The following is a 23,431-nucleotide window of genomic DNA, read 5'->3' on the forward strand; positions in this document are numbered from 1 at the left end:
CTGTGTGTTTGCCCTCCATGTCGCTTCCACCTGTCATATTTTATCTCGTTGTGTTGTTAGGGGGTATTTCTTTACATCAAGGAAAATTAACTCTAACTTTCTCGCGTTCGATTGAAAATTCAGCGAGCACCAAGTGGCATTTAAATAAGTTTTGCGCTGTGAGGATCTGCGAGTCTTCTCTTTGGGTCGGTTTACCATCAGCTAAAGTAGCTGTTGCCTGGAGTGGTCATATGGCTCTGATTTGGGATCCCTCTGTTTCAGTGAGCCTCTCTAAAGCGCGTAAAACCCCACGAGTCCCGCCTGTCTCACACCCAGTATCTGTGACAGCAGCTCTAAGGATTTCTCCACTATTCACTGTATCCCCCGATCTGAAATATGCATTATCAGAAGGCCTAGTCTGCGCTTATTTCCTTCCTCCGTTAACAGTGCGTTGCTTTAAAATGATCTCGACATTAAATACGAAATTTATCACATTTGTCCTTAAAACTATGTAGATTGTAATATTTACACAAGCCTTTGCCTTATGTTTTGTTTTTAGCTCAACGCGTGTTCTTCCTCGACGCTTTTATTTATTTTTTTCCAAATATATATTTCTGATTTGGAATTTCTATCTGGCAACACTTGCAAGATGTTTAGATCTGCGCAGAACCTGACATCTTCTTTAGAAAAATACGAAAAGAGAAAAACATATATGTATATCTATGTGTGTGTGTGTGTGTGTGTGTGTGTGTGTGTGTGTGTGTGTGTGTGTGTGTGTGTGTGTGTGTGTGTGTGTGTGTGGAGTTAATCGCTAATATAAATCATTAGTTTAAAAGAAAGTGGCTGAAAATGATTTTGTGTACTGCTGTAGAATATCACTGCTCACACGCACTTTTGTGCTGTTGTTTTTACAGTGGTTTGTGAAACATTTGTACACTTGCAATTCGCCACTACGGCGATTACAACAAGAATAACAACAACAACTGTTATTATTATTAGTATTAGTATTATTTTAATTTTCTGCCTATAAAATATGATGCGACAGAGTGATGCCCCCACTACCACCACACACATACACACACGCAGATACACACGCTCATGTAAACCATGCACAGAGGGGAAGGAGGCAGAGAAACAGGGAGAGTGAGACAAGGAGTCACGCTCGCTGATTTTTGGGGGAACGTACGTGTGTGTGTGTGTGTGTGTGTGTGTGTGTGTGTGTGTGTGTGTGTGTGTGTGTTTCTTGATGCGATTCAGTCGCAGTGGTCAGGGGGAAATAATCTGTACAATCAAGCAAAGACAGCAAAACATCGGAGATTTTTTAATGTTTTACGACATTTTTCGAATATTGACAGAATAATTATGGGTTAACACGACCGTCTTTCCAAAATCCAAACGTCAAAACTGTTTCTGAATAATGCATTTGATCATTAATAAGGCAGTACTGGCAGGGCGAGTAAATGGATGAGAGAGAGGAATTGATATGCCTTCTTTTTTCTCATGTAAATGAGGCAGACTGACCAGACGGTCGCTCGTCATTTATTCTATCCCAAACTCTAAAATCACAACACCAGCAGCAGGAAGCAGGTTCTCTTTTTTTTTACACTTCATGTAGCATTCAGAAATATGACGTAAGCTTTACCCCCGTGTTGCTGGTTTGTATGTATCTATCGTTAACATGTAGGTTAAAAAAATAAAAACAATTTTACATTGTCAACAGACATATTTCAGATGTAGCATGCAATCTCAAAAGAGTTTAAAAAAGAAAAGAAACGTGCAGGGCATATTTGTCCAAGGGAATTTTTTAATATCAATATTTTATTTCAGAAGCACTGGATTAACAACCTAAAATAAAAGAGCAATATTAAAAAAAAATTAATAAAAAATAAAATCACATGAAATAAACAAGCAAATACAACAGCAGATAGAATATCCCCTTATAAGACATTACAGAAAAAATACACAAGCAAACAAATAGATCCATGAAAATACTGTAATAAATCTAGAAAGCATGTGAAATATGAATAAAATGATCCAACACACTATGTGATATGTGATGGGCAAGAGTGTAAGTGAAAGAGCACCAAAGAAGAGTCCAAACGTTGCATTTGATTTTGATAAACAAAAGATCCACCACAGTGATCAGCTGCATCCAGTCAGGAACATTCTGGGGGTGCCAAAAATGGAGGGGAAAAAAGGGGGAGGGTGGGGGGCTAGAAAGCTAGAGGCCACAGGCGTGTGTAGGTTTACTTTTTTTAAATTGCTGGTTTAGAGAATAAAGCCGAGGAAATAAAATAGTTATAAGTAAAGGTTTGCAAAAAGATGTTTTTCCCCTGTCCACAAGGCACGTGGCACACATCCTTCAAGGATGATGGTGGGAAATCATGTGTAGAGTGCAAAGCATGTTACATTTATAGTCCCCAATCCAAAACGATTGTAAAAAGTTAATTTAGAAGTGGAATAGCTGCACTTTTGATTATTTATTTGTCTCTTTTCTGAAGTTGTGTATCAGCAGATTTCTGCAGGACGCCCCGCTAATTAGGCCAAAATTTCGGTTTGATCCGAGCTGGGCATGTTGTTCTTTTTCGCTCTCGGTCAGTCAGAGGCTATTTCAAAACTAGGATAATTTTCGGAGTGAATCTCGTGTCCTTAATGGTCGGTTAAAAAAACAAAAAAACAAAAACACGTTTGACTGAAATGTCTGTGATTTCCAACGTTGAAATCCCTCGCCTATTTTGTCCACGCGATAACCTGAACGTGTTTGCGTGCCTCGTTTACATTCGAGTCCGTTTTTAAGATGCAACCACAGACTCAAAGGCAAAGGTGCGCTTTTGCAAAGACCTGGGTCCGCAGGCGCTTGGCTTCCATGAAAGAGCTGATGCGCTACTTGATCCCAGTGGTCAGGCTGAACATAAGAGGGCGCTCCCATTGCACCTGGCTGTGCTGCCCTATCCACCCTAGACACACGGAGCCGGACACCAGCCTCTCTCGTGGGTTCTGCAGCGGTAAACAGCGCAGGCTCAACTGTTACATTCGATTGATTATTGAGTGAGGGAAAAGGGGAAAAAGAACAACAAACATGATTTTAAGAAAATTGTATTTTCTCAAAATTTCAAATTATTCCGCATCAGTAAGTTGTACCTTTTTATGAAAAATAATAATATATTGAAAAGTTTTTAAATGTCTGTATTTACAGTTAAGATGGGTAACCTGGGCTCCAGTCTTTCTAGCCTATTATCAGCCCAGCTGGGGTCACTGAGCGGAGGATCGAACCCGCGGGCCGTGCGTGTGGCGTCTTTTAAATGTGTCATTAACATCTTCACTAAAAAGAAAAATCAATTTAATTTTCGTCGTTAAAAAAAATATTTGTGTTGTTTCCCTTTGTGTCTCAGCCTGAGCTTCGAGTCCACACGCAATTTTTATTTATATTTTCACAGCATAAGCTCGCTCAGTCGGTTTCCTTAAGAATTTCCTGATGCCCTTTTCATATCTGTTTACCATAGCCTGAACACATGACTGACACTCCTCTTGTTAATATTGCAGCCTATGAACATCTTAAATCCCTAAATCCTTCGGAATATAATGGTCGTTATCTCTTTATAAAGTTATATGACTTTTCTCGATAGCAGCTTTCATCTTTAAATACTTTCACCCCTGCTCATTTCCTCTGTTTCCCTTTGTGCTTTGTCTGGGATTCCGAGTGCATGGCGTACACGCGCGGGCACGCGTAACACGGGAGCACGGTAGCCGATCTGTTAAATAAAGTAAATGTAATTTAATTTGAACACATTAAAGTAAATATTTCTAAAAGCTGACAAGTGCTACACGTGGGTCTCTGACAACCATCACAGAGTGCCGGTTCAAGCACGTTAGTGACGATTATTGGGGGGAGGGGGGCTCTGCCCTCTGAATGCACAGTTTTGTTCCTTGCAGTCCTTCATATGGTCAAGCACTTTCATGTGCTCCGCATCTACGGAGAATTTTGCATTTTTAAGCTCCTCTGCCTTTCTTTGTCATATCCACGGGCTGTCATAGCCACAGGTTGTGTTGAATTTGCAATGCCACTCATCGATGTATGCCTATTGAGGCTGGCACGTGGACAGTTATCCTTCCCACTGAGAGGCGCAATTGAATGGTGGTAACACAAAAGCTTCAGACCCTGTCAGTTCCCCCTTTTTCTCTTTTCAGTGATGCATAGGCCCTAAAAGCATCAAGGCCTCTGCCTGACTGCTCTGCCTTTGATTTAGCCTACACTATACTCAATATGGTCGCTGATGGAGTAATATCAATCAGGCCTTTGCATAAATTTGTAAACTGAAGTTTGCATTGTTAGGCTTTAGGCGACTGACTGGCTCAAATCTGCCTCCTACAAGCCTCAAATTACACCACACTCTTTTATTATCTCGCAGCCCCTTTAACTCCTCTCGCACGCTGTTTTCAACCTATTCATTTTTACAATCTCTTCTTCCCGAGAGAGCAGACACGTCGCAAATCCTCGAGATTCCTGCAGACTGCCTCTCACACTGCAAAAATGCGAGCTGTTCGAAGGGGCGATGCAGTTGTCTTGTTTTTCTAAGAGGGGCATGCTATACAGGCGATGCCGCATTGCTTAAAAACAGGTATCAGTGCCTACCGTGGCTTGTGGAAGGCAAGTGCTGAGGAAATGCCGTGTTACAGCACACCATATATTTTACCAGCAGAGAGAGAGGGAGAGAGAGAAGGGGGAGAGACAGACAGAGAGGGAGGGAGGGAGAGAAAGAGAGCGATGGAAGGGGGGAGTTGGGTCTTGGCCATATAGGATACAATGTAAGAAGTTTGATTTTCATAGGCTCTTCAAAGGAATATATGCTATTGGATCTGTAGAAACGCCGGGTCCCATGGGGTTTCATAACCTTTCTAACCTTTAAGTCAAAGGCCCCTGGAAAATATAAAATATGGTCTAGCATTCATCTACCATCTTCGCCACTGCACCATCACAAAAGGCTAAACACATCGGCTGTGTGAGATCCTCGAAAAAAATAAATAAAAATGAAACACATTAGATTTGTCTGTGCCATGCATTTCTATCCGAGACACGCGAAAACAAGCAAACAAACAAAATACATGTTCGGTAGATTTATTAACCCGGTTAAAAGTCGTTTCTTACCAAAGCTTTGTATACTGGGTACTTTGAATCTGTATGATTGGGCAATGTTTCGGCCGGGCTATGTTTGCCTTTTAACTGTTAACTCTGCGTCTGAATTCACCATATAGACCCAGGCTAACAAATCCGTATTGTTTCAATAAACATGGCACGTTGTGTTATCAGGGAAAGCTACTGCTTGTATTCAGTGGACCAGGGACTCTATATGGAAGTGTTTGCACAGAAAGTGTGCACACTAAGAGTGAGGGATTGTCCATTTCCTCGGAGAATCAACAATAAAATTATCATAACAAAGAGCACTGAGAAACTCAAAGGTTGATTTTTTGCAATGCGGTCTTTTCATTCGGAGGAAACGATGGGACATCAGTTACAGAGGAGACGTGCTTTACGGAAATATTATTAAGACAAACAAACGCAGAACCTCAACAAATTCATGTTCGGATCGATCATAAAGGCTTTCAGAATTTCCTGAACACGAAACACCTCAGGAGGAGATGAGACACTGACCACCTGGGCTTCCTGTCATAATATCAGTGTAATTATCACAGCATAGCAAATTCCATGCATACAGACCGGAGTGGACCAAACAAAAAAACGCCTGACACAACTCTGTCACCTTGTCACACATTTATAGTGTTATTATTATTATTTAAGAGAAGGTGCACTTATTGAACACGATGCTGCCAACAAACAAAATCAGTTTAGTAATAGATGTCTTGATAGCCTGTTTCCCCATCACTCCTCTGTGTTTCAGCAAGCCTTTCACTGATGTGCTGGGTAAGAAACAATATATGTATATTTTTTAAATAGCTACTTCAGGCTTATGCACATTATAAATAGCCTTAAAAATTAAATTAGATATAACACACATGTATATGGTTGTGGTTTCAACAAGTTCTTTATTTGGTTGGAGTTTTTTAAGAAGCTGAATTTTCTTTGCATACTGTACGAATAAAAGCAGCTCTCACGAGTTTGCCAGATTTACAGGAAAAAAAGAAAAAATATTTAAACCTTTTATGGGGTTCTCCTAATATCTTAAATAACAAATTATTTTATATTCCAACACTGCTATAAGATATTGTGCTGAATTTTATTTGGTCTGCAATTTGGAACTGGCTGTAACTGTAAGGACGACACGTCCTTTTCATACCTTCTCCGTCAAACTTGCATTTTGCTCTGTCTTATTCTATAAAACCAAATTTGACAATTTCACATTTCCGTCAGGTGTCATGGCTTTGTTTGCTTTATTTCACTTAAATATACGCACACACATTTTTATGCGAGTTGAGAAACACCTCATTGCTCTAAAGTTGCAGTAGACTTTCATATACGTCTCACCATTGAGCCAGTCACCGTTGTTTTAATTTGATTTGATTTTTATTTGGGAAATAAACGCAAGAATTCAAAAGGATTCCCTTCCATGTTTTTGCAAGGGTCGATCTACACGAAGTTGATCAAAGTTTGACATTTTTGAAGGCGCGCAACACCGCTGTTTAATGCCAACTTCAGTCTCTGGGCAAGTGGCTTTCCTCTTAATGCTTCAAAATGTATAAATGTACACGTACATATAACCTGTTAGTTCTAATATCCAGGGAACTAAGCATGCTCTTTTTTCCCTTTGTTTTTTGCGGGTTACAATAGTAAGCTATACCCTGGCATCCTGCATGCTGCTGTTACAGTACACTTTTGCATAGATGTGGAAATCGCTTTGAAAAAAATAATCATCCCCCCCGCAAATGTTTATTGTAGTTCTTTGCAAACACGACAGGTCGCTGAATGGTTACAGGTACACTGTGCCGATGACTAGCAGGCGAACTTTTCTGGTTATTTCAGCTGCCGAGAGTCTGATTTGGTTTTCAATAACTTCTTTAAACGTACAATCTAAACTCACTTAAAAAAAAGAAGAAGAAGAAGAAGAAGAAACATAACCCTCCGTGCAGCTTTGACGAGACCAAATTGGCTCGCATGGACCCAAAAGAGACTGAATAAAATAAAGCCGGGCTGCTTATGCGCTTTAAGTGACCGAAACATGTGCATATCTTTCATTTTAAAAAGCAAAAACCGCGACAAGAAAACGTTTTCAAAAAGTGGAGGAAAAAAAAGAGCGGAAGAAAAGCTGCGTCCGTGGCACCGGGCTTTGCCTGCTACGGCTGCCTGCTCCACTATTAACTTTCGCTGCCTTTCCTCTAATCAAACTCTTACTTTCCGCTGTTCTTAATTCCATATTTTCAATTCCTGATCATTACTTTCCTCTTTTTTTCTACTTGTATCTATCCATCCATCCCTCCCTCCCTCCTCTTTCTCCCTCCCTCCCTCCCTCTCTCTCCCGAGCTCTCTCCTTTGCTGAATCTTATTGATCCAGAAGGCGGCTAATTAGCCCTTCCCTTCGTGCCTGTGTAATGAAGCACATGCGCACTGAATTAATCACAGCCATTTTTTGCAGGAAACTAATTAGCAGGAATAAAGATCCAAAGAGTTTTTTCTTTTCAATCATCAGATCTCACTTTCACCTCTTCCTCGCTCCCTCTAACACAAGACTCATCGCCTGCTTTGCATCCAAATTATTTTTATATTGCCTTTAACAACTAATAGTACCTACTTCGTTTTTTACACTCCGCAACAACAATGATCTTTCTTTTGCCACCCTAAGCGCAAACTGACCAAAAGGGGACTGCCTTGATGGGATCTTTAGCTAAATCATCTCAATACTGGATTAAAAAGCGAGGATCACAAACCGGCAGCGAGAAATTGTAAGTTTCAACTTTGCGTTTGTCTCTTTTCCTCTGTTTCAGCGATCCTATTCTTTTCGCTGTCTGACTTATCTGAATCTCTCCTCTCCTATCTGTTCGTAGTTTTTTCGTGTAGCGGACCTGGCTATTCTCACGTTGTGAGAAAAGGCTGGCGATCACAAGTTCATTTCATGCAAGTAGTTGGTTTATTCTCGATTTTTATTCGTATCGTTACCTGTGTTTACATCAGCGTCCGTCCTCTCCTCCTCATGAATGGAAGATAAGAAATAGGCAAGACAGCGATCCACTCCAAGCAGTTGATCGTGGAGAGAGGGGGGGGATAAAAAAAGCACGGTTTTAAAACAAATGTGTGCTTTTCGGTGGGATCGGGGAAAGGTGTAGAGGGTTTGTGGTTGTCGAGAAACGTGTTTTGAGGCACAAACGCAATGAGAGAGGGCTGTGCTGAGCGGCGGACGAAGGGCAGCGGCAGCTCCACATGAGCGCTGCCCAGAAAAGGAGCTCCAAGTCCAGCTAGTGGGGTCCGTGTGTGTCCGGCAGATGGGAACATCTCTCTCTTTCTAAATTTTGACAGATTTCACACTTGCCACATCCACGGGGTTTCACCAACGTCGTGTGCTTATAAAATCCTCTTCTGGATAAAGACATTTTTGTTCTTCTCCGACACGTCTCTGTCTGAAATGGGCAATCCCTCCGCCCTGCCTTAGTTCCTCTAGCTACACTTTCCCCCCTTTACCCCACTTTGTCCATCTTTTCTTTTTTATTTTTCATAGCGGTTTGCCTCTTTCAAGCGTTGTTTTTAAGTCGATACTCGCTCATTCACTGACGGAGTCACATGCAAATCGATCGACGTGTGTGTTTGTGTGTGTGTGTGTGTGTGTGCGTGCATGAGCGGGTTTGTGTTTGCGGGCGCGGTGTGTGCAATGTGAATGTGGTTTGTTGAGGGAAAAACGGAGCCCAGGGTCTCCTTCGTGACAGGAGCGGATCAGCAGGACCTTGTACACGGACAGCCTGAGAGTCTGAGCAGCGCTGCACAGAGCAGACATGCATTTTAGGGAAGACGGCGACAGCCTGCGTCTTCTGCCTCGAACTACTTGGCTACCGTATCTTGACTTTCAAGAAAAGACTTTTCCCCGAGAAACGTTGACCAGAAAGACAACAACACATTTCCTCATTTGACTGACCTTAAGCAGACACTATCATTCCAAAGTTACTGCCGGAAACTTTAAGCGTGGTCCAGGCTAAACCTGCAGGTCACTGAATGCATTTAGTGATCGCTTGTAGGAATAAAAAAAAAAAGAGTGAGAGAGAGAGAAAAGAAAGTCAAACTGGATATCTTCAAAATAGAACAGACTGCATTGTTGAGTGGAAAACACACGCCTTTTGAAAGAGATGGTCTCAGCTGAAGAGGCCTTTTCCCCCCAATACAGTTGATTATAGCTTTGATAGGCCAACTAATCTCCCCCTCCCAAAAAACATGAATCTGATCGGAAAAAATAAAGAAATCGGAAATTCTGTTGCCTTGACTGTAATTGAAAGATGAAAATTTCTGTAAATATCCTCAAACATAACGACTACTTTTCAGGAGGACTTGGTCTATATACGGCTTTTTAAAAAAGCGGCGAGAATGATTAGGTAATCTGCGATATATTTCGCGACACAGAGTCGGGAATAGAAAGAGAGAAAAAGGTTTTTCCGAGCGAGCAGAGGCATTGATAGGATATGTGTACCGTTTGGGGAAGCAGAAAGGGGGGTGAGAGGCTGTGTGTGTCTGTCTGTGAGGGTGGGGGGGTAGGTCAGACAGCAAGAAACGGGGGGAACAGGGGTCATGGAGTGAGAGCAGAGATAAAAAAGACAGAGAGGAAACCCCCTCGCAAACAGCCGAGGGATAATGGGGAGAGAGTGGGTCTGGCTGGGGGAACAGGGTGATGGTAGGCTAGTTGTTGGCATGTTTTGGGAGCCACACAAAGCCCGTATGGTTGTCAGCATCTGCAGGATTAAGACTTATTTTAGGATGGGAGAAACGAAAATAGATCAGTAACGGGTTTAATACAATTAAACGTTCATGTAGTCAAGAGGTTGCAAGAGAAAGCCCCCCCCCCCCCCCCCCCCCTTAAAAAAGGGGTGGGGGTGCTGCTGAGGGTAGGAGTGCAGAGGGGTCAGATAGCCATGGGCCATAGAGGAGCAATCAGAGGAAGAGGTCAGGTAAACAGATCCCTACCTTTCAGGCTGTAGAGGAGCAGACAGAAAGAGATTAGCACTGCCAGAGAGAGGAGAGACCAGCATTCTTATTTTTCTTTGCATTTTTATCGGTAATCTGATTCACATTTAAGTCATTTTTTTCTTCTTCTGTACTTTGTATTCCAGTGTCTTTCTGCGACTGCAACAGTAACTTTTATGTGCTTCGAATTTTAAAGGTGTTAATATAGGACAGGTAGGCTGCTGTGCCAAAACATGAGTGATCTCCCTTCCTCCCCTGCCTGACAGTTAACGCTCCACATCCTCCCTCTCTCTCCCTCTTACCTTACAAAACAAAGACAGCAGAAATGTTTACTGTCATCTCACCTGTCTGATTTTCCTGTCTTGCCTCATTGTCATATTTATGTTTAATTATAACAGTTCTAGGAAAAGGTATAGGAATGTCACTGGCTTTATTTTTGTGTAATCTATTTCACAAATTGTCAGGAGCTGTGTTTGGTGTCGCTAACTGTAGTATCTCAAGCTCATCTCTGACTGTGATAGTGGAAGTATTCCGCTCAGGTTTAAAGTGCTACCAGAGTGATGTATTTACCACAGACAGCTTGTGTAGAAATATTTGAGGCCATCGTATTTATTTTGATTTGATTTCTTGTGATCAGAGTTATTTCTCCCTCTCCGTTAATATCTTTCTCAAGACTAGGTTATCATTTTTGTTTAGAAGAGTGTTTTTTGCCAAAAGCTCATTTTTAATATTTCCACAAATCCAAAACATTTCAACACAAATAGGTATGGCAAATCACCTAAGCAAAATATGAAGGTAGTATATTCCCTATGTTGACAATAAAAGAAAAAAAAATATAGCTTATGGATTTATTTCCCAAATTTAATTGTAATTATTTTTATCAGAATTTTATTAGTGTTATAATTTTATCTTTTTGACATCACACGGTGGGATTGTTATGTGAACGTGATGGACAAGTATCTAAATTCTTTTTCTTTCTTTGAAATCAACTGGATTTGATTTTCTTCTCCACCCCAATAGCACTGTGGTGCATTTCGTTGTGAAGCGTGATTCTGGTTGTGATTTATCGTGTACTCACACCTGGTTATTTCTGTGTTCTTTGTGTTGCGATTGTTATTCATAACATGAAGGCAATATTTGGTGTCGTAAAGCTCTGATATGATGTCAGTATTTGCTGTGGAGATGTGCAGTTGCCATTGATCTTGCACGGCAACAAATCGGTTGTCCACTGTTTGCACTTAGCCACCCCCTCATCTTCCATTACAATATTTGATGACAGGTATATTCAGAGAATTCAGGTGTCACTTGACCGAATGAGTGGGAACAGCAGGTCCAGTTTTGTAAATGAGATAAAGGGGAGTTGCAGTCATCACAGATGGACTTGTTCCGTGGTTTGGGGGGGTAGCACAGAGAAAGGGGAGACAGCGCCTCTGGCTGTCGTAACCCCTTCTCTTCCTCTCCATCTCCCCTCTCTCTCTCACTCTCTCTCTCTCTCCTCCCTCTTTCACTTACCATCCTGTTCTCTGTGTTTTTGCGTTTCGCTCTCCTTAACTCCCACCTTTCCGTGCTTGGGCACCGGTGCCGTGGGAGAGCTCGCTGCCATGTCCTCTGTCGGAGAGAGCCCTCTTTGGGTGAAACAGTAGGCTTGGGCCATGTAGGAGACATTCAGCACAGTTTCACTTGTGTCAGATAAAGTGTGTGTATGTACATATAGAAAACAAAAATCCATACTGATTTATGCAAAAAAAAAAATTCTCCATATTATTATTATTATTATTGTTATTGGACGGTTATTAAACAGTCACCAGACAGTTATTTCCTCCTTTCTGTGTATTGTCTGCATGTAAGTCAGATAGTACAATATATGTGACTGGCAGTGATCACAGACGATGGCTTTTGAATTTGATGTGTGATTTTGATGCATGGTCATGCAACAAAGACCAGTTTTTCCAGCTGTCCTGCAGCCGAGGCCAGTATTTGCAGTATTTGTGTCATGCTATCATAAAGAAGCGGGCAGGGGGAGGAGGAGGGTGTCTTAGTTAAACACAGATAGTGAGAAAGTGGGATGGGAGAATAGAAGGGATGTCATACTCTAGTGTCTGTGTGTGTGTGTGTGTGTGTGTGTGTGTGTGTGTGTGTGTGTGTGTGTGTGTGCGTAAGCATGCCTACAGTGTGTGCATGAATTCTCTACCTGATCCCTAATCCCAGTGGCCCCCAGTGTCCAAAAAGAGTTCCTCTTTATCCTCAGAAAGCCATTCCTTTTTTCCTTATAATTCTCTCCCTGTCATTTTTTCTTCCGAGCTTTTCTTCATCTTCAGTGTCATCCTTTTATCTTTAAGTGAAATTGGTTGGTTTTTTTTTTTTTTTTGTGGTTTACTCTTTCACAATATGTTATCGTGTTAACAATCTTGGTTAAATCATTGTGGTAGACAAGATTTATGACTGAGAAAGATGCGCATGTGTGTGTGTGTGTGTGTGTGTGTGTGTGTGTGTGTGTGTGTGTGTGTGTGTGTGTGTGTGTGTGTGTGCGCGCAGCAGCGTTCAGATTTGTGGGCATACTGCCGTTCTGAAAATCTAATATCTTTTGAGTGTTCCCCATCAAGGTCTTTATATGATACCCTTTTGTTTTTGTAGTCGATGCTTTTATTAATTTTAAACAGTTTCCAAAAATCTAAGCCAGCGTTCAAATCAGAGCAGACCTGTGTTGTGAGAACGCAACATCGCTCTCTTATCATACAGACATTAGAAAGATGGGGAGAAGGAGAAGAACACCCCCCCCCCCCCCCCCCCAATGTTTAGGAGCAAAGTGTGACGTCTAATTTGACTTTCTCCCCTCTAGTGAAGGGTATTCACTGTCTGCCATGGAACAGAGTACAATAATGTGTGACACAAATTTATACAAATTTTCATTCAATTCTAACAATAAATTAGTGCCGTGGAAGTCATGAAAAGGGGATTATAATGTGTTTGTGCATCTCCGTCCTTGACTAGAATCTCAGTATTGCTTCTGTAATAAATGTACAATATCAGTTTTGCAGCAAATAAGGCTGCTTGATAGATAGCGGTGTTGTAACAGTGATAAAGACTGTTTTATTTTTGGGTTGCTGTATCGACTGTGAGTGGAAAAGCTGTGTGATGCATGCCTGTCCCGGCAGTATACTGGCAGTATCGTAAAAGGTGAGTGTGTGTTGTGCATGTGTGTGTGGTAGCTATGACTGACTGTGCATCCTATCTGAGGCAGCAGCAGCTAGCTCTTGCATTTAGGGATGGGAGGAACATCGGTTTTGCGTCGGCATAAGGCTACATATGCCTACACGCGGGCAGGGTAGGGATGACAGGGAGGACTCAAAGGGCTGCAAAATTGAACTGAGCGGCACCCCAGCCCCCCATGAGCCCACCCTTCTCTTGGACCCTGGAGGCCAGCATTCCACCCTCCACGCTAGTGCTTATCATCACAAAGGGCAGAATGCATAAAACATGGAGGACGCTTAGACAGAGGCAGCCCAGGTTGCCTTTCTCTCTCTACACTGAGCCCTGGAACAATACATGGGCCCCTCTGGCCTGTGACTCTGACGACACACACGCCGTCTTTTTTGTCCTCCCCTATTTCTTTGTCATCCTCTTCCTCTTCCTCTGTGTTACTGTGCTCTGTGGAGTGATAACTGCCCTCGTATTGTTTATCTGTGTCTGTGAAATCTACTTTGTGTAACCGAAATGTAAGCGTGCGTGCGTGTGTGCGTGGGTGTGTGTGGGTTGCATGAGGGAGAGGGAGTGACAGGTTCAGAAAAGTGACAGTGCATCAGCTGCATAGCTCCTGCTTTCAGTGCGTGTGTGCGTGTCTATATATGTCTAATAAATATACATATATATTTTTTATTATTATAATATTATTATTATGTTATTCATATAATTGACCTATTGAATAGATGCCAGCATTTAGTAATAAAATAAATATTTTATATAAAAGAAGCCATCAGCACGCCGTTTTTTCTTGTTGCTAATTTATGCCAGGGTCATCTAATGACCTAAAATCATGGCTTATATTAATACCAATTAAAGTGTGTGTGTTTTAAAATAACAGATCAAATACTATGTGAAAGTGATGCTAATATTTGTTCCTCCATGCAAGTCATTCTCCTCTGCTACTGTGCCCTGTGTTAACACTGCTACACGTGCATAAACAAGCTGTATTTGACTTTTTTTGTATTTACTTACTGACTGATTCACTGATACAGTGAGGTAAAACTGCAATTCGAGTGTTTTTTCTTAATGCAGTGATATTCTATTTTCTTTTTTCACTTCTTGGTTGTAGCTTTAGTTTTGATTTCAGATTTAGGTCATAATGATTTTAATTCCCTTTCTGTGCTTTTGCATAGCATCTACTCCGCTCTGAGACTGTGACAAACAGTAGTTATGTCTGCCTAAGGAGGTATTAGTCTGCATCTGTCTATGCGTTATGAGTGTCTGATAGCTGGGCGGTAGGAATGTACCACTGGGATGTGCTGGACCCCAGCAGGTCTATGGCACTTCCTCTCTGTGTACCTCACAGCTTATCCTCCTCAGGATTACAGAGAGAAGAAAAGAAAAGAGTGATGGCAGGAGCACCCTTTCCCTCTCACACCCGCTTTCCTATTTTTACTCACACGCACACACACATACACACTCTCATACAAATCCCAACAAAAAGTGTAATTCACTTGCAAATGTGTAGTATCCCGACCATGTTGCACGTTGAGGGGATGGAGAGAAAGAGAAGGCGAGGGAGGGGCGGAGATGGAAAGACTGTAGTGTATTTCAGCATTAGACAAGGCTGAGATGAAGCTACAGACTGCTGCTTCCTGTTCATAAAAGGCAGCCGGCTTCATCTGTTCGCCGATAGATTATTTAGGAGTTTGCGCACATCATCTGTTGTTTTGTCTGTGTAAATAACTAAATGTGGGCATGTGTGCATTACAAGATGTCGTACAGAGAGCATGCGAGTCAAAACTTGCCATTTGTCATTCCCCTGGTTTCTCCTGAGGTGGCCTGGTGTTGCTTGCTTGGTGCCCTAGGCGACTGATCTGCCAGCAGTGAAGGGGTTAAGAAGCAGGGATAGCCCTCTTTTGTCTCTGCGGCCCTCTTTGCCATTGTTGTGGTGGAATTGAGCTCAGTGCACCTCACTTGACCACAGCAAAGCAATAAAATGGCCTCTAAGTGCTGTAGCCTCCATAGTCTTCAGATGTCAGCTTTCTTTCAGCTTCTGCATATAGTTTCCTTTTTTCCTCGGTGTTCACTGTACCGTGTATGCATACCTTCTGTGTATTATATTTTTACTAATACATTTAACATAACATGCTGATGCATTTTATTACTCCTACATGACTATATATTTTTTTAACTGCATAGTGAGAAGAACTTTAGCTCTTTGTGTGTGTTTTTTGTTGGAAGGTGCACGTAAATCAGAAACGAAATTCTTTCATTTTTTTAGTTGGTGCTGTGATTGGTTGGATTATATAAAAGAAAATAGCTGTGATGGTCCTTTCCTGAAAACAATATCAATATATATGTTTTCTTTATTAGCTTTCAGTGAATATAAAGCAGCATGGAGCTTTATAGTATGATGGATTTTTATGGAATTGTGCTTTTTTTTTTTTTAAATACATACAATCTGATCACCACCTAAGTCATTATCAAATGAAATGAATAAATTAAAGCACCAGCTGAATAAATGACAGCAGGCTTGGATCCTTCAGTTTTTAAGCTATACACTGTATTTTATTATTTTATATTTTCAGTTCTAAAACAAGTAATAATGAAACAAATGCAGGTCATGATATACATATTTCATTTGAGAATGTATTATTATAATGTGGTGTTACCGTGTTCGAATGCACAGATGATTGTTTATAGCAAAGTCCCACCTTGGCAGACGCTGTAATTAAAAAGAAGATATACTGCATGTGCGTCTGTCGCCGTCTCACCTCGTCAAATAAGCATCTACCTCTTGCAGTGAGCATGTCCATGGATTTATGAAAGATTTCTGATTGGCTCAATTATAATTGCCACTGTCCCGAGTTAAAACCATTTATGGCAGGTGTCACACACACAGGCAACATTATATGGGACACCAACCTGCAATTAAACTAGCAGTTCTTCAAAACCACGATATTACTGCAAGCCTCTACGTTATTCTGAATGGTGTCTCTGTCTTGTGTGCCTTTGCCTCTCCCGTCTCCTCTCTTTGCTTTCCTCCTCCGAAGACACGTGTGGGTTTCACTCTGGGTCTCACTGTACCAAAAACAAATGCTGTTTCTCATTTTCCCTGTGTTAAATGAACAAACATAAGGACTTCAGTGCCTCATAATAAATTGATTAGAGAGTGCAGACTCCCACACAGCAACACCGAAAACTGAAGATGTACAGTGTAACTCTGCGTGTGTGTGTGTGTGTGTGTGTGTGTGTGTGTGTGTGTGTGTGTGTGGCCAGCAGAGGAGAAGGCATACTCTCGTTTCCTCCCTAAGCAACTATAAATGTATATTTATCCAGTTTCATGGCATTTGTTGTCTCGTATATACCTTATACTTCCACATATGTTCTCAGCGCTGTTTTGCACCCAGTAGCTGAGGTCTCGTTATGACAGCGCTGTGGCGTTTATGTATTTGATGCGTAAATCTGGTAGACTGTTTGGCTTTCATTCTGATGTTTGGTGTCACAGACCTGAGATCTGGCCTAAGCTGGAGGGGGTGGGGTAAGTCCCATGGGGCTGAGACAAGGCTATAGGGCCGTAACAGACCGGTGACCTCGGCTTTGTGACGTCATTCGCCTCGTCTGGTCACCATGGAATTCATTTTCCCTACTGTTTAATGAATGAAGATGGGGGCCCCGGCTAGTTTATGGAGCTATTAGTTTTTCTGCTGAATATGGAGACCAATGTAAGAATAAGACAGCATAATGGCAATTTATAATAATGACTTTAGGTTAAAACATCCCTTTTATAACTTCTTCACGTCTGTTAGACTTTGGTTTCATTTTAATTAAAGTTTTCTTTTCCTCTTTTATTGAACTTGTGACTTTTCAGTTTTACTCAGGTGGCAACACGTTGCAAGCATTGTTGTACAAAAGAGTAAAAAAAAACACACCCTGACCACATATAGGAAGTCAGGCTGAGGTAAGAGCTAGACTCAAAACGGATACTGACTGTTACAACAGTTTTTCTCCTCTTTACATGCTTGTGCCAATTCTTTGACAATAAAGATTCTACTTTCTCCCTTTCAATGTAATGTTTTCTCCTTCCTCTGTGGAGCCTTAAAATGTCTTTTCCCCTATAACAACTCTATATCATGCAAATTTGACTGAGATTTTAAAAAGGCTTCATTTGTGTAATTTGGGCTGTATGTCTTATGTAAATCCAGCGCTGTCCCTGCAAATCAGACGAGGTATCTGTACGAGGACGAGGAAGGCTGTAAAAAAGGCTCCTCTTACTGCCTGCTTTTGTTAGAGCCAGGTGTTTCCTCATGTCGGATCATGCCCTGATGGGGAACAACAGGCCACATGGTAGGTGAGAACCAAGTGTTTAATGCTAGCGGATAGCTTTTCTTTCTGTGGTCTTCCTGTGCCACAAGCAATGCGCAGAAAAACTCTTGCAAACAAGCAGAGTAGACTGGTAAAACCGCTCTCTGTGCTGAGGATTAACACAGGAAGTAGCCCTTGTATGGCGTAGGAGCTGTGTGGATGAACTCTTTCCCTCCCAGCAGCACCAGGAGCAGGACAAGTGTGTAGATGACACAGCTTTTGTTTACACTGGAGAGAATATGGGTTTGGAGGAAAGAGAGAAGAGAGAGAGGCGGTGGTCAGGGCAGGGGGAGGGCAGACACCAGTCTCATCACTTCCTTCCTTTCTGTAGTTTTTCATATTTTTTTTTTTTTGACATTTTTCACAAGTTGCCATTGTCAGAACAACAGCAGACAGAAGAGGAAGTGTATAACTGAAGCACATGTCCTGTTAAAACATTTTGCATGAAACATAATCATGGAACATAAATGCGTGAAAAGTTTTTTTTAATGTTTTCAGGCTCTGTCTTTGATCGGTCAGCTTGATCTCTCCTGCTACATCTACCTTTTTTTCTCTACTAGACCAGGAACATTAAACAAGGCTGTAAGTTTTGACCCTGATCAAGACCAAACACTTGTTTCCTATGGGTTTTGTTTTTTTTTAACAACTGCGCAATCATATGTGCAGATGTTCATGGCTGTTTAATTGTACATGGAATATATATGAGTTCTTTCCTGCCTTGTTATAACAAAACAGCAGACTGACACCTGCACTCTGTGTCTCGTTGAGCCCTGTGGTCAGGGTAAAATGTACTTTCACATGACAGATGGGTATGTGGGGCCTTCAACAGGAAGCCTGGCTTCAGTGTTTCACAATCTCGCCAGAAACAAGAACTGAGTACCCGCACTATGGTGAGCCGTCCGCCTTTTTTGTAATGGATGCCAGCTTGCCTGTAGTGGGTACAAGCACGGGGTGGAGGGAGGGGTACCCCAACATAAGTGGACCCCTGAGACCTCCTGGAGGGTAGAGGTGTGGCGAACGTCTGTTTTGGGCATGGCTTGTGTCAGCGTGTTTAGCGTTTGCCTGTGAGGGCATTTATATGCAAATGCTAAACAACCTATTGGGGTAGCTAATTACAGCAGGGCCTTTGTGTGTGCCTGGCAGTGAGAAGCAGGGAGTTTCTAGCACGCCAAGCCTGGACTTCCCCTGCTTGTTTACTCATTGTCTTTCCTTATTACCCCCTCATTGACACTCCCCTTTTGTGTGCCTGCGCCGTTTGCCTGCTTGCTGGCTCCTCCCCTTGTGGTGCTGGAGTTAATGTAGCAGATTAAAGAGGCAGCACTCTGGCCCTGTTTATTTCCTCTTTCATCTGGTGGCCCAGCTCTTCTTTACTCTGTAGCCATCCCTCCCATAGCTTTTGTTTAGCCACCACCCATTCAGAAAGGATTCAACCACATAAAACTCTCGCTCTCCTACAACTAATGCTCAGCTAATTACGTTGCGTGATAAAAATGCATTTAGGTCAGGTTTTAATGAAATGCAAATTTATGAGCAGGCAGAAGCAAATATTAACTTGTAGAGCCACTGATAGTCATTGGTTGGGGACAAAGGTACACCTCCCTTAACTGCCAAATATGAAGGTTTTTTGTGTGGTTTCACTGTCACTGCTGCTTTTTTTTCTCTTCTTTTTTTTTCTTTGTTGTCAGGGACTTTAGAGCAGCAGGATGCACTACAGATTTTCCAAATACGGAGTCTCCTCCTAGGCACCTGTGCAAAGATGTGCTTGCTAATAAAATCACAATGCTCCAAAGAATAATCAAGGGTAGCCCTGTTTGTATTACTGTATACAACTCAAGTTTCAAACGTGAATAAAACAGACTTCTGAGTCATTTGTTGCTATTTGTAGTAATGAGAGTACAACAAGTCCTTGAATTTAAAGGTAAATGCTGTGTAATTCACAATTAAAGAAAAAAATGCTAGACTTGAGCTAATTCTCGCCAATTCATAAAAGTGTTGTGTGTGTGTGAGGACACACTTTAGGATCACTTGGTGTTTGTGACTTCACGGGATCATCATGTGCTCGTGTGATTTAAGTTTTGAAAAGACAGGCTTTATTTCCCCTGTTTTGTAGGTCCAGACACCTGGATTTTCTGCAGTCATGATACTTTTATTTGTTTCAGAATATGATATGGGTTATTGTTTCTTTTGAAATAAAAATGTGTGCATTAGAATATCTTACTCACTTTTCTCCATACAGCATGCAGCTACATCAGACTGGCCTTGCTGCATTCTTGTGAAAATGTTTTGTGCTAAAACAAAGAGAGAGGAAGAGAGTAAAAGACCTGGTTTAGAGCTGTGTCTCACTTCATTTTACTACCCAAGTTTCACTGTTTGTTCCACAGTTTGCCACCACCTGCACCCCTTACTACACTTATAGCAACTCCCACTTTCATTTGCTGACATACACTTACCCTCACACACATATATGTAATGATAAATACTTTGGGGGGGGGGGGGGGGGGGCAGCTTGGTTGGTGAAGGAAGTCAAAATGGATCAAAGGCCATGTGTGAGGAAGCCGGACTACCTCATAGAAAACAGCTGCCCCTTGCTGTCTCTGCCTCTCACCCTGACCTGACAGCAGCCAGAAATATGAGGCCTCTCCAGACCTCTGTCCTGGGAAAGAGGGACAGGACAGCACACATACACTCTGAAAAGCTTTTGTTTCTGCTCTCTCTCACTCTCACTCGCTCTCTCAGACATACAAAGAAGAAAGAAAGCCGTTTGTCTATGCTCATTCACTCATTCAGTCACAAATAGAAATCTTCGTTTCATATATACACTCCCTCTTCCACCCTCACAAAACCATTAAATTATCACATGCTTGATTTCTCTTTATTGTCTGTTTGTTAAACTGTTTCATTAGCTGTTTTAGTCAATTTGGCACAATTTGTCTGTCAATCTTCCTCTTCCTGCAACTGCCTTTCTTTGCAATTCTCTCCTGCCAGCAACATTGTGCCTGCTCTTTCTGTGAGCGGGCCTTCCTCGACACTGTCTGAGAGTGCTTTTCTTCCCCTATGCTCTTGTCTCCACCTTTCATCACCGCATTTCTGGGATTTCTCTCTCTCCGCGCTGCTTTTCTGCTGTGTTCAAACTCTGACTGAGTTGAGAAAGGCATTCAGCTCCCTAATCCGGGCTCCCTCTATCAGGAATGCTAATACGTGTGATTGTGTGACCCGCTGAAGCCCGGCAACATCTGCAGGAGCCAATGGCGAGCCCCTGCCCTCCCACACCCACTGTGCCCCCTGCCTTTGAGCGTTCACTCACTGCCATTATTTCATTGTTTCACTTCACGCCTGTGACTGGGCAGTGCGGTTAACCCTCTGCTGCTCAGACCAGGCTACATGCAGTCCTCACACAGGGCCAGAGGGGAACTGTGGGGGGTGTATGGGTTTGGGAAAGCCCTTTCCCAGGACAAGTCCCCCTGTCAGCCCATCTGGTCTTCTACATACAGCCCTACCCCTCGCACTGTTTACTTACGCATTCCACTACTAGTCAGTGCACATTTGTGTGTTCATATGGTTTGTTTAAAAGTATGGTCACTTGTGAGTTGAGCCACAATGGCAGGAATTACCATTTGCGTCTCACTACACATTCTCCACGGGTCGATTTTGCTCTCTCGGAGACATCAGGAAATGGAAACTTACTCTTGATAGGGTGAGATCTGAAAGGATTGTGGTGTTAGCCAATAAAAACCTGTTATTAAATTTTCAGGCACCTCTTTGCCAGGTATCAGAGTTGAAAGAAATTATTGTTGAGATAGTGTCTGTTTTCAGAAAGATGAATTACTGGTAAAGCTCAACTGACAAAGTGAATCTGTGTCATGCAGGAATGTTGCTGATTGAATTACCCTTTTCTTCAGCCCCGGCTGTACTCCTGCATATGTATTCAAGCTACACCGTACAATAGACAGGCAGAGCAGTAGATTGGATTTCTGTGTGCTTCATTCACATTCAAACATTTACCTGTTAAAGCTTTCAGATCGTCAGACCTGTCAGAATTCGGTCGATGTGACTTGTTTGTGCCAGATTCTAGTCAGAAAATGCATGTGTACATCACACACACTGTAGTGTTAAGGCCGTAATGCTAAAAAAAAAGCCAAAAGAAATATTTTATACTTGAATTAAACTTTAGCCATTAAGCTGCTTGTTAGCTTTAGTGCACACTTACTGATTTTAGGTGATGCTCAAGTTTCTCAGTGTCAGTTTATTGATGAGTATGACTACAGTGGACTTTTAGTTGTGGCTGTTTTTATTTTGGGTTAAAAAAAAAAAGCCGCAGCAGTAGTAGTAAATAAATATTGCATTTGCAGAAGTCTATACCAAATGAGAGGTTTTAATTGTCTGTCAGTGAGTTCAGTGTGATTGTTGTCTGAAACTGAAAAGCAGCTACAAATTTTTTCCAATTGAATAGAGAAAATCAACTTAACAAGTAAAAGAAGTACAGAAATAGTGTAAGCTTTGTACTGAGCTGATCCAGAAGAGACCGAAAAAACACTTGAAAACACACATACGTTGACACATGTTCAAGCTGCATCAATGTTTTTGTCCTTTGTTATCAAAAGCATGATTAATCATTACATTTTTGCAAAACAGGGGTACTGTTACCATGGGGACATGAAATTGTCCATGCTGCTTTGCATATCAACTGAAAAGTTTGCGATTGTTGTACAACTCTGGGTGGCGTCTAAAGCTGCTGAAGGCCTGCATAGTTTTAAAAGAGAGTCCACTCTTTTGGCATTCTTTCACGCCTCCTGTGAGCTCTGTACTTTAGCTCAATGTGGTGCTTGTAGTGCACTTAAACACATTATTGAGCAATTCAGCAGGAATGGAGGTTTTGATGTTTTCCTGCATTTCCTTTGGCATTGAATGTCAGTGCAGATTTTCAGCCATCACTTTCATAAATAAGGGGGGAAATGTATCCACATGAGTGTGTAAACCAACCGAAGTGCAAATGAGAGGACTCACTTTTTGTTTTCTATCAAATACCTGACATAATTATGATGATCAAATCAGAGCTCCAGAATGTTAAACTTTGGTTCAAATTAAGTTTGCAGTCTTGCTCTTCACTGTTTCAGTTCCTGCAAAAATATTTAAAATGATTATAAGCCTCAAGGAAACACATGTGAGCCCGCTATTCCAGTTGTGATGGCTCACTGAAACCAAAGATGGAAGTGTGTCATCCATTTATAATATCAGAACTTCAGATCAACTGGGCCTTCCTTCCCTCCTTTATCAGAACCAACACCCTTCTTTTGAATGATCATCCACTTTGTTTTGTACGTACATGTTTTATTTTTAATTGTTTTTGTAACCTGTTCATTTATATCTATATTGCATTCTACCCATCGAATATATAAATGTTTGACTGAACTAATTGTAGGATTGCAGCTCCCTTATTCCTTTGTTTACGGGCATGTTTCAGGATTTCAAGACGGTTTAAAAGGAATGGGCTCCACAGAGCCAAATTGGATCTGGGTATGTAAATACTGCTCTGATGTTTAATGAGAAACAAAGTTAGCTAATTATAGCAGCTCGGAGAAACATGAGGAGGACAGTGGGAAATGTTTCCATCACTCCCTAGCTCTATAGATTACTGCCTAATTGCCTCAATCGAATCAGGCGGAGACATTAGCCAGAGAGGCAGAGAGTGAGAGAGAAAAACATGGGGATGGGGCTGATTACACATATCCGTCGGTGGCTCTTTAGATAATCCAGCAGAAGACCAGCAAACTGGGCTCTCTGACTTGGTAT

At 41.8% G+C, this 23,431-nt stretch overlaps 1 protein-coding gene across 1 annotated transcript in view; it reads left to right on the forward strand.

Moving 5' to 3' along the window:
• The first annotated feature begins 7,499 nt into the window (after positions 1-7,499).
• The window catches only part of zfhx3b (zinc finger homeobox 3b), a 135,871-nt gene continuing 119,939 nt past the window's right edge, over positions 7,500-23,431 (forward strand). The window contains exon 1 of the mRNA XM_085377020.1: positions 7,500-7,872. The gene's annotated coding sequence lies outside the window, so the exon portion shown is untranslated. The remainder of the gene's footprint in view (positions 7,873-23,431) is intronic.

Source organism: Diplotaxodon limnothrissa, linkage group LG1, assembly GCF_057381915.1.
Source record: "Diplotaxodon limnothrissa isolate DT_005_m linkage group LG1, D_limnothrissa_male_GT1.1, whole genome shotgun sequence".
Classification (NCBI taxonomy): Eukaryota; Metazoa; Chordata; class Actinopteri; order Cichliformes; family Cichlidae; genus Diplotaxodon; species Diplotaxodon limnothrissa.